General features: G+C 33.2%; 1 protein-coding gene across 4 annotated transcripts in view; it reads right to left on the reverse strand.

Moving 5' to 3' along the window:
• Positions 1-13,639, reverse strand: part of LOC106785193 — a 237,455-nt gene that overhangs the window by 49,107 nt on the left and 174,709 nt on the right. The window contains exon 1 of one of the 4 annotated variants that reach the window (XM_014745463.1): positions 5,987-6,248. The exons of the other annotated variants lie outside the window; for them this stretch is intronic. The gene's annotated coding sequence lies outside the window, so the exon portion shown is untranslated. Of the gene's footprint in view, positions 1-5,986; positions 6,249-13,639 lie in introns of those variants that run through there. 4 annotated transcript variants of the gene reach the window in all.

Consider the following 13,639-nt stretch of genomic DNA (forward strand, 5'->3'; position numbering starts at 1 on the left):
TCATATAATAAAAATAATAATGTACTATATATCATACATATTTAGAACAAAAAAAATACATTTCGTATAATTGCAATTAATAGAAAAAGTCGGACAGAGATTTTTATTTTTTTATAATTTATCGATAATTTTTAAACCAATTATATTTCTTTCAAACACAATTTTTAATATAAATGAATATATTGTGTTAAGCAAAGATTGTAAGGGTACGCTTGAAAACGCATTAAGATAACATTCCTAAATTTAATGACATGTCGTACGGATCTCTGCATTGCTGGACCGACAGTGTTTGATATAGGCGAGGGATGAATTAATCAGCGCAGAAGAGCCACGTATGCAGGCATCTATTCTCTCCCGTTTGTTACATTCTCTCTCTCTCTCTCTCTCTCTCTCTCTCTCTCTCTCTCTCTCTTTCTCTCTTTCTCTCTCTCTCTCTGTCTCGCTTATATGGAGACGCCTATGCATTCGTGAATATTCTGAAAGAATGATCAGTCGTGCGTTCTCTAACACATAGGACAATAGTTTTACCGGGTAAGAGGGTTAAGCGATAAGTGACAACATGAAAGATATAAATTGCCATGAAAAATCATGTCATTTATGCGACTTAATATATCGTAGGATATTACTTTTTAATATAATAATAATCACGCTTTATTAATTATTCAAAGTTTCGAGTAACTTTGCGTTAGATTAAGACTGATGTTTGATTTAGTAAAAGAGTAGGTTTATTAAATTAAAATAATCTAAATTATTAGGAAAAACAATCTTAAAACTTTATTAAGTAAGAAAATATTCTTTCGTTCGATGGTCTGATATTTACTCTGGTCACGTAAGTTTCTTGTTTCATGATGAACTCGAAAGTAATGATTTCTGTTGGAACGAATTTACTATCGAAGCGTTTCCGTTCGATTAACGAAACTAGTATAGTGTTATCGCTTTGCTATTGAAATTCAAACTTCTCGCTCCTGCAATTCTACTTTGGAAGGATTAACTATCGGATAACCAAATATTTAAATATTTTATTCTTTATAAATAGTTTTTGTTAAGAGAAATATTAGGAAAATGTATAATATTTATGAAACTTTTAGCTGATATATACGGGACATTAAATAAATGTTTAATATTATTCTTGAACGATAAAAGTTTAATATTTATGTAAATTGAGACAAGTTGAAGAATATTCTTTCAGATATTGATAGAAGTAAAGAACGACGAAGAGAAATTATTTAAAAAGTGTATAGGAAAGAGAAGAGAAATGAAAAGGGAAACACAAGAGGTATTGTACTCCTAGCTGAGCAATTATATGCGATGGGAGAAGTGTAAAACGAATCTATTGTTTAAAATACGTACAATTGCACGATTTAATATGTTCCTATTACACTCTATTGTGATAAATGTTTTTCATGTACATTGTATAAAGTGCGAGATACATCAGCGAATGAAAACGATTAAACATAATCTAAATATGTAATATTAGGTGCGTGCGAAAATAATGGCCGTTTTCATATCGTTTATGTTTTTTTGTATTAGTATTTAAATAAAATTTTCAACAAATTTAGTCATGTTATATATCATTTAGATATTAGAATTAGATATTAGACATTAGAAGAAAGAAAAAAGAAATTCGAATAATTTTACTGCACGAGTTCAAACTTCAACATAAAGCTGTAGAAGCAATTCGAAATGTTAACAAAGCATGGGATGATGACACCATTTCTGAACGTACCACGCGCCAATGGTTCGAAAAATTCTGCACTGATGATATAAGTCTTAAAGATGAAAACGGTCGCGGTCGACTATCAGAAGTTAATAACGACCAATTGAAGACGTTAATCAAATTTTCTTCCAGTCATCTTAGACGTAACAAAAATGACCCACCCGTTTCTCGACCGGATTGTGACGTGCGATGAAAAGTAGATTCTCTACGACAATCGGCGACGTTCAGCTCAATGGTTGGATCACGATGAGGCTCCGAAACACTTTTCAAAGCCGAAATTGCAACAAAAGAAGGTCATGGTGACTGTTTGGTGGTCTGCAGCTGGTGTGATCCACCATAGTTTTCTGAATCCAGGTGAAACCATTACAGCCGAAAAGTATTCCCACCAACAAATTGATTAAATGCACCGAAAACTGCAACATATGTGCCCGACATTAGTGAATAGGAAGGACCCAATTCTTCTCCGTGACAATGTGAGACCGCACGCTTCAATGATGACGCGACAGAAGCTGTATGAGCTGGGCTATGAAACTCTTGAGCATCCACCATACTCGCCGAACCATTCGCTTACTGACTACGACTTTTTCTAGCATCTCGACAACTTCCTACGCGAGAAATGCTTCAAAAACCAAGACGATGCAAAAAAACGTCTTCAACGATTTTATCGCCTGTAGAACTCCGGAATTCTACGCTACCGGCATAAATAAACTTGTTTCTCGTGGACAAAAATGTATTGATGCAAATGGGTTCTTATTTCGATTAATAAAGATTGGTTTGAAACGAGTTATATTGATTTAAAGTAGCTATTTGAAAACAGCCATTATTTTTGCACCAATCTAATATATATATATATATATTGAACGGGTAGAAGAAAATTAAAATTTTTAGTAGCTAATCGTGGAGTGGAATAATTTGGACACACAATACGAGCCAGAACCGAAGACGGCTACACGAATGAAGTTCTCCGTTTTCATTAAACCGCTTCCGTACTAGCAACTTGACGCGAAGTCACCGTAATTAAAGCAAGAATTGAACGTACCGCGTTAGCGGCAGGAAGGAAGATTCGTGCCAGATTTTCAGACATCGAGAAAGCCCATACCAATCCCAACCCGTTCACCATTCTATCTCAAAACTTGAAACAATGATTGAGTTCTTTTCTAGGATACGATGAAAGCGATTGTTCGTTTGTTTCGTGTTTCGCATTATAATAACGAAAAATTTTACCTTTTCAGACAGATCAGAATATATTCTTGTACATTTTCTAGAGCTTATTATTTCCTCCCTGTTCTAAATTAATTATTTTTGTCTAAATGATTGATTAACGATATTAATATACAGAGTGATTCATTAGTTTCACAGTTTCCCAGTTTGGTAGCGTTACTCCAGCGGACCGTAACGATAGGGTTAAACGACCTTCGTTGATTTTCAAATACTTTAATGTTGTATATCGTTAGATCCGCCACGACAACTGCTGTCAGAAAATAAATAATAAAATATAGCATTTCATTTAAAAAAATAAACTTGACCTTTAAATCTCACAAGTGACTACACTTAGCAAAAAAAAACTGACGTCATATTATACTACCGAATTTTTAATAGAACTTTGGTTCTATAAACTTTTCTGCTAATTATCATACTTTAGGAGCGCTATTTTGATGCCAAGAATTAGTGAATCCACCCTGTATATTATATATATAAAATTAATATAATATTGATGACAATTATGCGGTGACATTATTACCAAAAGAATAAAATATTTACACACAAATGTGCAAACATAAATCAATGTTTATATTTTATTCAGTCTGTGCTCTTTAGCTTTTTTTGTTATTTTTTCTTGTCGAAAATATATGACTTCTTGGCAGTCATGCACAGACCTTTTTCACAGAACTTTTATATCCAACCATTAAATTGCTTTATCGAAAAAAGCCATAAAATAAATAGAAGAAATGACGTTAAAAGCTAGAGAAATATCAAAATATATAAGAATGGAGATCAAAATTGGTCGGCAATGTTTAATTATAAGAATTCAACTAAATCTCTGTGGTTTTACGATCATATGCTTTTTTTCCTCTTCAAAAAATACCGATTACCCAATTAGCAAAAAACGAACTTTATGCTATATTTTTATTTCAGTAATAAGTATAAACACATAATATGCAGAACGGGTTAATTTCGGTAAAAATCAATAGTATCAATATTATCAGAACAATTTCCACAGTATTAATGATCGTGCTAGCAAAAAGATTTTCAATGTTCGATCGCAATGGTTCCATAATTTTTTAATAATGTTTCTTATATTTGTCTTTTATATGTTAGTTCATGAATAATAATAATAGAGTTTTTTTCTATAAACAGCGTGAAAGCATGATTCCTTTTTATTTCTTCTTATTTTTTTTTTTTACTTTTCTTTCATTGAAAAATGAATTGCAGGGCAAGTGTCTGTCGTACTAAAAGATTACATTCTCCAAATATAAATATATCCTTACGTATTACATACGTATAAATGTATATAACAGGATTTCGTCATGAATTCCTTACATGATAAATGTTACACGCGAAAGAATATGGAATACATTATAGGACATATCTCATAATTCATTTTGTTTTACTATTCTCTCTATTTAACTGTTATTCATTCGTTGAGTTTATCAATTAGTAATGAATTTCTTTTTTTTTCCTTTCTAGTTCTCACAATTTCATCTTCCCTTTATTTTTAAGGCAAATTTGTTCTTAGAAGATTAAACCTCTCTATTTTCTAGGGATTAATGAAAAATTTACGAGGTATTGAACTTTCAAAAACTTCCTTCAGTATAAAGGTTAGGAAGAAAAGAGAGAGAGAGAGAGAGAGAGAAAAAAAAAGAAATGGAGAAGGAAAAAGGTAGAAAAAGTAAATGGATAAAAACAAGTGTCAAGACAGTATAATTTTCTTTCCGTATTTTCATCGAAATTTTCTACGACATTGCGTTACCATCATCACTAAAACTGACTATCATTTTTTTAAATCATTGAAATTGTGTAATAATAGAAAAATAATGGAAAAGCAAATCGATAAAGTTCAATATTTCTTGAGATTACTTCTATGGCTAAAAAACAATCACGCATCGAATAACGATTAATGAATCTAATTTTCACACAAGATATAGACAAATGCACAAACATTTAGACAATAAATGGTTCACGTTTAATAAAAAGAGATGAATTCAATCCTAAAACATATTTCATGTTATCGGAGATCCTTTGTTGTACGTTCGAGAGATCGCGTATTGAGTTTCGATTTTATTTTTTTAAAGGAAGAAATTCGAATTCCGTTCACTTCGAACATTGAAACGAAACTGAGAACCATAGGAAAGATTGAAAGAAATCGTTGTCTACGGATGAATCAGAATTTAATAAAGTTTCTCCCGAATGGAATTCGATATGTCAGCCAGCGGAAAAGCAAAGTTGTAAATCCCGCGATGCACTAGGGGGAACGGCGTCATCGTGAAATGCTCTGCTATATTTCCACCGAGATGGCCCATGTCCAATTCGTCGAATCGAAGGAAAATTTATGGAGACACTAAAGCGTAATCTAAGAAAATCTAAACTAAACGAAGCGCCTCTCGATAAGGAAAACGAGTCGCAGTATAACGGTCCCCATAAAACAATACGCCGAGCGAAAGGTTCCTTTTTTTTTTTTTTATATATATATATATCTTTAAAGAGAAAAACAACTTGACTAATTTAATCTAAGAAAATCTAAACTAAACGAAGCGCCTCTCGATAAGGAAAACGAGTCGCAGTATAACGGTCCCCATAAAACAATACGCCGAGCGAAAGGTTCCTTTTTTTTTTTTTTTTTATATATATATATATCTTTAAGAGAAAAACAACTTGACTAATTTAGAGTAAAAATATTTCAAAGGATTTGAGAGCAGAAAAGTTATATAATGAATAACGACCGCATAAAGATCGTTAAAAGTTTGACAAAAGACGAGCTTTCAGTTGGAAATACACGTTACATTCGAGATAAATTTAAACGAAAACAACCTCCTACTCGTTGAGCTACTCTAAGAGAGAATAAATGCGTTTCTCCTTGCATCTCTCTTTCTTTCTCATTCTCTCTTCCTTTCTAAATCTGACAATGAGTCATTCCTATACATATAACTTTCAAGAGGCTTTTCTTAACACTAAATGTATGCTAAAGAAGTTCTCGGTTCCGTAGTCACTTTTAGACAAAGGCAGCTTCCCCATAATCGAGTCCACTCTCTCTCTCTTCGTTTGATATACCTTATCGTAATCGAATGCGCAATTACAGGACAAAAGGACTTAAAGCAACGACGTCGTCATCCTCCTTCTTCTCCAGCTCGTCGATCCTGCTTTTCTTGCAAGATCTCGCTTAAGGTTAACCGAGGCAAATACAGGTATTGTTTTAACACCTCCACCGGGGTTTTCATTGTTTTCCGTAGAATGAATATATCCTATGCCGAGAATTTAGCGTATCCTTTAAATTGAACCATTGTGGACGGAAAACGCTTCAGTTAATGGACACATCCACCACGTTCTCTACGATTTGGATGACTTGAGAATTGACATCGTGAGATTCGACAAAGGATCTGCCTATATTCTCCTCTTCCGTCTTTCTCTCTCTCTCTCCTCGTTAAAATCGGTGCTTTCCCCTCACTACGATGTCCGATACACGTATGCTATCTCAGCTGGAGCATCTCGTATATAGGTCAGCACCCTTGAGAGAGTGGGGTGGAATTCCATCGAAGGGTATGTCGGTACTGAATTATTGAATCACTATAGCTCACGATATCGACATAGCACATTAACGAGCTACTATGCCGACCATTACGTCTCTTCGGTTCAACTTACAGATTCTGCTGTAGTAGGATATGTAAGAGAGACGCCGATTGCATCGAAACGACTGACGCTCACTTGGTCGAGCACAAAAGTGCTCTTCTCGTAAAATGATTCAATCCGAGGCGTTGAACGAGCTTTGATTGAGAGAATTAAAGAGAGAAAGAGAAATCAACGTGATTCGACGCTCTTCAAACGAGAAATTCTTCGCTCATTCATCCGATTAAACATACGATTAATGCCCCGTTAATGAGTTTGTATAACTTTCCGGTATTCTAGAAATCCAATTAATTTTTCACAAAAACTCGCATTTATTTTTTGCAAACGAAATCCACAAGGAAAAAAGCTTAACGTATTATTTACTTTCCTAAAGTACGTTTAGGTACTTTTAATTTGACGTTTGTTTTAAGTATTTTTTAAATCCATTAACCTTTTTAATCGTAAGGAAAATATTTGATGAATTATCATTTAGGTTTAACTCAAAACATCGATTAACGCGTAATTATTTCTCATATTTAGAATGAGTATCGTATATATAAAAAGTTCAAAAAGTTATACGCGAAAAGATAAAAACGAAATATTTTTCCGTTACCTCGGACAATAACGATCGAGTTTTATAGAGAGGCGGTATAAAAATCAATCGGACGAATCAAGTTATCAATTTGTAACGATATCAACGCGCGCAATATTTCTAGTAGGCCGAGATAAAAGATACGCGTCGTTACGTTCTCGAGACGGCTATCGAAATATTGCGTGACTCGTTTCGATGTCAAGATCACGATTTCATAGGATATACGAGCTAATGTAATGAGAATATTTTGCCAGATATATGAAGTTTCGATGTAAAACAAGAGAGACTGGAGAAATAATCGACATTTTTGCGATATGCATTTACCTAAGCGAAAGAAAAAATGTAATAATGTCAAACGAGCGAGAAAAAATCGTAAGTTATTAAAAACTAAAGAAGGAATTTATCGAACGATACGTGTTCAATGTAGCGATCAAAATTACCGTAACGAAGAAGCAAAACGAAATCGGACCGGTTATTTCGATTGCAAGACGCATGAGTCACTTTTAATGACCGTCACTTCCGCAGTGAATCATTATTAAGATCAAAATACGATGAATGGAACGGAGAGAGCGACCGCCGATTATCGTTCGAATGGAAAAAGTTCGAAATACTCGAACCGTACCATCAATTGGTCTAACGATTGAAAGAAATTCGAGCTCCCCTATCCCTACGCTTAACGTCTTTTGTTTCCCCTCTTGAAATGGCCTATCAATTACTTTGATTTATTTATATGTCTATTTGCTATCGCATGGGATTTACTATACGTGAAAAATAACGAACAAGGGATTTGTTGTCTCAAAAATTCGAATATTAAAATAATTCAGATCTATTTTTACATAGTCATGTTATAATAGAAGAGATATATTTTCATACTGTTGACGTTCGCGATTGATTTATATGCACATATATGTATATATGTATATTGTTTACATATAAATAGATATATGTATGTATTCTGCGAAACTAAAATTAGTGCGTGTTTCGTTTGAAAATTGTAATTGACTGATTTCCATCGCTACCGTTTGCGTTTACTTTCCTTATACTCCGAATGTTCCACAAAACAACAACAACGAACCTAAAATTCGAACGAACAAAATGTAATTAAATTTCCCAATTCACTTTAATTTGTTCACGGGGCAGAGAAAATGAAGTATCTAGATAGAGTGATGGTGGAAACGATAATAGGTCACTGACAGAATAGACCAACTAATACTATAGTTATTAAATCGGTTTTTATTTATAAACATTTTAAGTATATAAATAATGTCTAAAATTCGAGATTTTACAGTATGGATTGCGAAAGATAATGAAGTTAAACAAAATTTAAGCAAAATTATTGTAGATTTTAATGCATTAGACTTGTACTTTTATTAATAAAGTAGGGAAGAAGGAGCAAATTAATTTGTACTTTTTCATACCTCCATAAGAGTAGAGATTTAAATAGAATTAAAATGAATTTTATTATTTTATTATTATATTAAGTAACATTATTAAAATTATTACGAGAATAATAATTTAATTGATAATTTAATGACCACAAAATTTTTACTTTGATAATTGCCACGTTTTGATTTTAAGTATATAATAATATGAAATCAATGCTGATATTGATGAATAAAATAAATACGTCAACCGTAATTATGGAATGGTTAATATGTAAATGATTTCAATAGAGCTTCGACAGGATAAAATAAAGATTAGTTTGATTTATTACTCAAACGATTAGTAAAGCATTTTGAATATCGAGGGATGTTATTAAAAATATTATAAATGACAAAAATATAAAATTGCAGTAGAATTAATACTATTTACAATTAAAAACCTCAGGTAATCGTTACATCAATTAAGAATCAATTCCCATTGTAGCTAATTCCTTAAAATCATGAATAAAAATGAAGATTACAAAATAAGATTAACTCGTTGACTACGGCGCGCTTTTCACATGATTTGCCTGCCACGCCAATATGAATTTTTTATTATAGGATGCATTTTTTAGGTCACCGATGACTCCCGAGGCGCTGTAGACCATTTTCGTGATTATCTGTTTTTTCAAACTGTCCAAAAATGGTAGTAGATTATGATGTATAGAAATCTACAGTTGATTTTTCTGATCAAATAACTGCTTATAGTTCACCACTGCAAAAAATTATAAAATATTACAGAAAATTGATAATAGAGCTTTTACTGATTACTTGTGTTGTAAATTAAATGGTATTATACAAATAAGTAACTCGAAAAATATTTTAATTCCCGATTTTAGGATAAAGTTAGCGATCTATTCAATGAAATGTTCTAATGATGAAAATTGCATTTTATCAAGTAATTACGTAAAGAAGAAACGTCATTGCATGCCATGCATATTTTCTTTGTAATTATACAATTATTTTTGCATGTTCTATATGTCATTATTTTCTTCAAACCCTTGTAAAAACAATGGTATTATTTAAACATTTATCAGTATCGATACTTACTCTAATTATATATTTTTATTATTGGTTATGTTGAGGTCACCGGTGACCTACACGGCAGTCAACATGTTAATATTTCGTTCATAAAACAATATATCATATAGAACGTTCCAAAGATGGAACGGATGGTTCGTGCAATTCAAGTACCGTGCTATTCGAAGGATGCCTGTACATGATCATCAGATATACCAACAGTTCTAATTAAAAATTAATTCGAGTAATTGAGAAATTTTGAAGAGGATTGTACTAGTTGCGAGATAAAATGCATTAAGCCGGTACGAACGATCATATAGATGTTACTTACAGAATTGCATAAGGGAGAGAGAGAAAGAGAGAGAAAGGAAAAAAGAAAAACAGAGAGGATAAAAACGACCGATTTAGGATGTTACCAAAATGAAGAAAAACAGGTCGAACGTGTGAAGAAGATCCGGCCTTTGGTTTTCGCATTATTTAGACGTAGATTATTTAAAGTGAGATCACTGTACGTTGCCAAAAGGGAAACGCATTCTCGCCGAAACAACATTGTCCTCGTGTAATTAAACGCAACTTCGTTTCAGTTTACAACGAAAGTGCCGGCTTGCACGGAAGGTGCAACGGAAGAAGAAGAAGAGGGTGCACGGAAAAAGGCTTTCAGACTATTCTCCTGTGCGCTAAGGCATAACTTCTTCGCCTCCGGCGTATTCTCTATTGATTCATGCTAGGGGTAGTTGGAATACGTTTGAGAATAACGGAGGAGAGCAAACCAAAAAGAGCAATAGAGAGGAAGAGTTCTATGAAGGGGGTAAGGAATACATAGAACCTTATTTACGAATGATTACATCAGTAATTAATTCACCGATCAAATGATCACGTTTATATTCTTCTTATATTTCAATTTTAAATATATTTCTTTTTTTTTCGTTTCTATACATCAAAGAAATAAATTAAAAGAGAATGAGAGAAAGGGTGGAGAGCATTTTAACACATCGTGTTATCTTGATAAGCGATACATTGGCCATGTAAACTTTGAAAATGTTTCTCTTGAGTTTAGATGAAGGAAATTGCATTCTTTTTTGTTTGGTCAACTACTATTCTCAACTAAACGACTACTATTCTATGACGTTTAATATTAGCTCCTCAGAGTTTACTGTTTCCCGAAGTTAAATGTACGCGTTAAGGGATATCAGCTTTAAGCATATAGACGCTGTCGCATCCTGTCTACATTTTTGGTAAATAAGAGGAGAAAACTTTTCGAAAGATCTACAAATGCATACTAAAATTGTTTGATCTCTCGATGCTTCGTTACAAGTCTTAGAACTGAATATACTTATTAGTTTAAAATGTATTGCTTTGATATACGAATTGTTTGATAAATTCTTGATAAAATTACTCATAAAATAAAATATCGTTTAAAACGATTTCATTTAATATTTCTATACACTTTCAAAAAAAAAAAAAACGTATCATATTTTATGATAGAAGGATAATTTGCGAAAGCATGAATTATTCACAACGTATCGAATCTATTTCATGTAAAATAAGGCCAAAAAAAAGATTTAGAAGTACCACCCACTTTCTATTGGAAAGAATCTTTAAAATCGTTCGGATAGTCGTAGGTTCATTTATTTCCACGGTACTACGAACACGAACGTTTTTGGTATCCAAGATTTCGTGCAAACTCGTATCTGCCTCGCGACCGAAAAGAATTTAACCGAAATCGACTACTTGTGTCTCTAGTCTTTTTTTTTTTTTTTTTTTTTTTTTTTGCTTTTCTCTTCTTTCCTTCTTACTGCCCAATCTTCTTCTCATTCTTTTCTTTCTTTTATCTTACTGTAACCCGAAGCGTACAGAAGAGCTTTAGCAAAGGAGTAATAAAGGACCTGTCAGGAATTTGGCGGCCATTTTTCTTCATTGGCGTACTCTATTTCCTGCCTTACCGAACGATATCGATGTCTTTGTCTCTCTTTTCTTTCTTCCCCTCCCAGCCCACTTCTAATTTTTTCTCTTTCTTGCTATTTCTTCGTATCGCCTAGACTACCTGTCCCTTTCTCTCCCTTTCCCCCTTTTTTTCTTTCTATTTTTCTTTTCTTTTTATTTCCCGCTCCATTTTCTTTTCGTCTTTTTTGAATTCCGAAGCAACTTTGCGCCATCCGTTCCATTTTCCTACGGCGTTTTCTCTAAAACGAAGGACCTCACACTTTCACAGTCGCTAACGGTTGGTATGCGGTAAGAAAGCGTTTTTCGTGTGCGTTTGCCTCAGGGAGATCGATCGTAGGCGAGAGAGAGAGAGAGAGAGAGAGAGTAAACGAGAGAGGAAGGAAAGCAGAGGGAGAACCGTAAGCATCTCATTGATCTCGTTTCATTCCTACGCTTCGTTATTTTGCGGCAGAATGAAGTAACAACTTGGACAGAAACGATTGCTATTGGTTTTTTTTTTTTTTTTTTTTTTATATATTATAAATAATATCGAACATAGCTGATGAAAAATATATATTTGCGTATATAAACATAAAGAAAATAGGACAACGAGTTATGATGGAAAAAAAGATCTTTCACGCATATAAATCTAATTAAATTAGTGAGAAAATTAGATCGATGTTTTACTCAATTAAAAGATCTCAAAAGCTTAGTTGATTTCTTATCAGCCATATGAATACCTTCTTATAAGCCGTTGAGCCACTTTAATTGCCGCTTTGTATTCGCATGTAACATTATGATTAATGAACATATCCGCTATAGAAACGTTTAGCGAATCTGCCTCGTTAAATTATTCTCTCCTTGTTACCATAACATGCTTAAACGTAAAATGTTATGCATGAAATTCGTTGGGTATTATTATCTGAAATATCATCCTTATCTAAAGTACATATTGTTTGTACAGATAATACGAGACCCGCCTAACTACTCTTTGTTTAAATTACAAATTCGAATGAAAAGCGTCGAAAATTATTTTAGCAAAAGTTCGATAACTCGAAATCTACGAATAACGAGTTAATTAACAATATATTTCCAGAACCTTTTTTTTTTCTATTTAATTATATATAATATAATGAGTTTTCTAATCAAATATCAATGTAACTTAGATATTTCGATAAAGCACATATTTTTCGTAATCCAATAAAACTCATATAGAACAATTCAACGTATGCGCCCTTTTATCTTTATTCATTCGATATTTTTTAAATTGGAATTTGCAGAATAATATTTGCCGATACTACGCTATTTCTAATATCCCTCTTATTTTATCGTCCATCCCTTTCTCATTGCTCTTTTTTTTTGTTTCCCACGACCCATTCTCTTTTATTCAAAGTAAAACTGTTGTTGTGCGGGGATTTAGATTTAATGCGCATAAGTTTCACGAAAAAGTTATCATCTTATTCGCCGTTGTTGCTCCACCTACCTAGTCAGGATCTCTCTTTCTCTTTCTCTTTCTCTTCCTCTCTCTTAGATGGACGCCCACCCCGTGCGCGCGCGTACAACCCAACGATGCACGAGCTCCTTTTTCGTTCTCGCTATCCGTTGTTTCAGACGAGGTCCCTTCAATGAAAAGCTTCGACCTTTATACTGTTTATCTGCACAGTGCGCCATGTGAATTTCCAAGCCGTATCTGGAGAGACTTAAATAAAGGAAGGTAGAGTACAAAAAGGGAAAAAGCATACGTTCGTTCGTTCGTTCGTTCGTTCGTTCTTCCTACCTCGCTTTCTGTATCTCTATCTCCCTTTCCTCTCTGTCAAGCTGGTACGAAATTCGTTTCGAAAGCGGATTTTTACTTCGTTTCAAAAAGTAGATTTCTACCTCTTTACATTTAACTCTTTCTACTTGCCCCTCCTCTTCTCTCTCTCTCTTTTTCTCTCTTACTCAAATTCTCTCTCTATTCTTCTTTAATTCTTAATGATTTAAAATATTCATAATAATTAGACCATGAACGCATTTATATCGTTCAATGGAATACCTGTCGATTCGAACAAAATAATCCATTTTTTTTTCTTTCGAGCAATCATTTCTTGATGGTTTAGCGAATGTCAGGATAATTTAAAAAAAAAAAAAAAAAAAAAAAAAAAA

This window comes from Polistes canadensis, unplaced genomic scaffold (genome assembly GCF_001313835.1).
Source record: "Polistes canadensis isolate GaletaPanama2010 unplaced genomic scaffold, ASM131383v1 scaffold_2, whole genome shotgun sequence".
Lineage (NCBI taxonomy): Eukaryota > Metazoa > Arthropoda > Insecta > Hymenoptera > Vespidae > Polistes > Polistes canadensis.